This window comes from Bos grunniens, chromosome 8 (genome assembly GCF_055505025.1).
Source record: "Bos grunniens cultivar Pamir isolate PY7600 chromosome 8, Bosgru_T2T1.0, whole genome shotgun sequence".
Lineage (NCBI taxonomy): Eukaryota > Metazoa > Chordata > Mammalia > Artiodactyla > Bovidae > Bos > Bos grunniens.
This window is the reverse complement of record NC_141172.1, coordinates 87,813,130-87,816,328: the sequence shown is the minus strand read 5'-3', so window position 1 is coordinate 87,816,328 and position 3,199 is coordinate 87,813,130. Positions and strand designations below refer to the sequence as shown.

General features: G+C 43.0%; 1 pseudogene; it reads left to right on the top strand.

Annotated features, from left to right (window-relative positions):
- Positions 1–266: 266 nt before the first annotated feature.
- On the top strand, positions 267–385 carry LOC147367627 (5S ribosomal RNA; annotated as a pseudogene).
- The last annotated feature ends 2,814 nt before the right edge of the window (positions 386–3,199 follow it).

The following is a 3,199-nucleotide window of genomic DNA, read 5'->3' as shown; positions in this document are numbered from 1 at the left end:
CGACTAAGCAACTTCACTTTCACTTTCATTTTCATGGTCCATGTGAAAGTTTCAAAGTCCATGATCAGATTAGTTAGTTTTCTGTGATTGTGGTTTTCAGTCTGTCTGCCCTCTGATGGAGAAGGATAAGAGGCTTATGGAAGCTTCCTGATAGGAGAGACTGACTGAAGGGAAAACTGGGTCTTGTTCTGATGGGCAGGGCCATGCTCAGTAAATCTTTAATCCAATTTTCTATTGATGGGTAGGGCTGTGTTCCCCTCCTTGTTATTTACAGCTATAGCACCCTGAATGTGCCCCATCTCCTCTGATCTGGGAAGCTAAGCAAGGTCGGGCCTGCTTAGGACTTGGATGGGAGACTGCCTGGGAATACTGGGTGCTGTAGGCTTTTTGTCTCCCCTTTCCTTTGACTTCCCTGGTGGCTCATATGGTAAAGCGTCTGTCTACAATGTGGGAGACCCAGGTTTGATCCCTGGGTTGGGAAGATCCCCTGGAGAAGGAAATGGCAATCCACTCCAGGACTATTGCCTGGAAAATCCCATGGACAGAGGAGCCTGGTAGGCTACAGTCCATGGGGTCGCAAAGAGTCGGACACGACTGAGTGACTTCACTCACTCACTCTCTCACTCACTCAAACTATGGTGGAGGTAATAAAGATAATGGCAACCTCCTTCAAAAGGTCCCATGCAAGCACTGCTACACTCAGTGCCCCCAACCCTGCAGCAGGCCACCACCAACCCACACCTCTTCTGGGCACTTGTGAGGTCCTTGTCTCTTGTGGGGTCCCTGCTTCTTTCTCCTGGGTCCTGGTGTGCACAAGGTTCTGTTTGTGTCCTCCTTCCAGTAGTCATGTATGAATGTGAGAGTTGGACTATAAAGAAAGCTGAGTCATAGCAAAATCCCTCTTCCAACAACGCAAGAGAAGACTCTACACATGGACATCACCAGATGGTCAATACTGAAATCAGATTGATTATATTCTTTGCAGCTAAAGATGGAGAAGCTCTATACAGTCAGCAAAAACAAGACGGGAAGCTGACTGTGGCTCAGATTATGAACTCCTTATTGCCAAATTCAGACTTAAATTGAAGAAAGTAGGGAAAATCATTAGACCATTCAGGTATGACCTAAGTCAAATCCCTTACGATTATACAGTAGAAGTGAGAAATAGATTCAAGGGATTAGATGTGATAGACAGAGTGCCTGATGAACTATGGATGAGGTTTGTGACATTGTACAGGAGGCAGGGATCAAGACCATCCCCATGGAAAAGAAATGCAAAAAAGCACAATGGCTGTCTGGGGAGGCCTTACAAATAGCTGTGAAAAGAAAAGAAGCGAAAAGCAAAGGAGAAAAGGAAAGATATAAGCATCTGAATGCAGAGTTCCAAGAATAGCAAGGAGAGATAATAAAGCCTTCCTTAGCAATTAATGCAAAGAAATAGAGGAGAACAACAGAATGGGAAAGACTAGAGATCTCTTCAAGAAAGTTAGAGATACCAGGGGAACATTTCATGCAAAGATGAGCCCAATAAAGGACAGAAATGGTATGGACCTAACAGAAGCAGAATATATCAAGAAGAGGTGGCAAGAATACAGAGAAGAACTATACACACACAAAAAAAAAGATCTTAATGACCCAAATAACCATGATGGTGTGAGCAGTCACCTAGAGCCAGACATCCTGGAATGTGAAGTCAAGTGGGCCTTAGGAAGCATGAACAAAGCTAGTGGAGGTGAAGAAATTCCAGTTGAGCTATTTCAAATGCTAAAAGATGATGCTGTGAAAGTGCTGCACTCAATATGTCAGCAAAATTGGAAAACTCAGCAGTGGCCACAGGACTGGAAAAGGTCAGTTTTCATTACAATCCCAAGGAAAGGCAATGCCAAAGAATGCTCAAACTACCACACAATTGCACTCATCTCACACGCTATTAAAGTAATGCTCTAAATTCTCCAAGCCAGGCTTCAATAGTACATGAACTGTGAAATTCCAGATGTTCAAGCTGGATTTAGAAAAGGCAGAGGAACCAGAGATCAAATTGACAACATCCTTTGGATCATCAAAAAGCAAGAGAGTTCCAAAAAAACATGTACTTCTGCTTTATTAACTATGCCAAAGTCTTTGACTGTGTGGATCACAACAAACTGTGGAAAATTCTTCAAGAGAAGGAATACCAGACCACCTGACCTGCCTCCTGAGAAATGCAACTGGACTTGGAACAACAGACTGGTTCCAAATAGGAAAAGGAGTACGTCAAGGCTGTATATTGTCACTGTGCTTATTTAACTTATATGCAGAGTACATCATGAGAAATGCTGGATAAAGCACAAGCTGGAATCAAGATGGCTGGGAGAAATATCAATAACATTAGATATGCAGATAACACCACCCTTATGGCAGAAAGTAAAGAAGAACTAAAGAGCCTTTTGATGCAAGTGAAAGAGGAGAGTGAAAAAGTTGGCTTAAAACTCAACATTCAGAAAACGAAGATGATGGCATCTGGTCCCATCACTTCATGACAAATAGATGGGGAAACAGTCAGAGACTTTATTTTTTGGGGCTCCTAAATCACTGCAGATGGTGACCGCAGCCATGAAATTAAAAGACATTTACTCCTTGGAAGGAAAGTTATGACCAACCTAGACAGCATATTAAAAAGCAGAGACATTGTTAACAAAGGTCGGTCTAGTCAAGGCTATGTTTTTTCCAGTAGTCATGTATGGATGTGAGAGTTGGACTATAAAGAAAGCTGAGCATCGAAGAATTGGTTTTTGAACTGTGGTGTTGGAGGAGACTTTTGAGAGTCCCTTGGACTGCAAGGAGATCCAACTAGTTCATCCTAAAGGAAATCAGTCCTGAATATTTATTGGAAGGACTGATGTTGAAGCTGAAACTCCAATACTTTGGCCACCTGATGCGAAGAACTGACTCATTTGAAAGCACCCTGATGCTGGGAACAATTGAAGGCTAGAGGAGAAGGGGATGACAGAGGATGAGATGGTTGGATGGCATCACCAGCTCAATGGACATGAGTTTGAGTAAGCTCCGGGAATTGATGATGCACAGGGAAGCCTGTCGTGCTGCAGTACATGGGGTCACAAACAGTGGAACACAACTGAACTTCTGAACATGCAAATTTAAAAAGAGGTTTCTTTTAAAATTCTGTGTTGCCTTGAGGACACCTGGTTCTACCTGAACT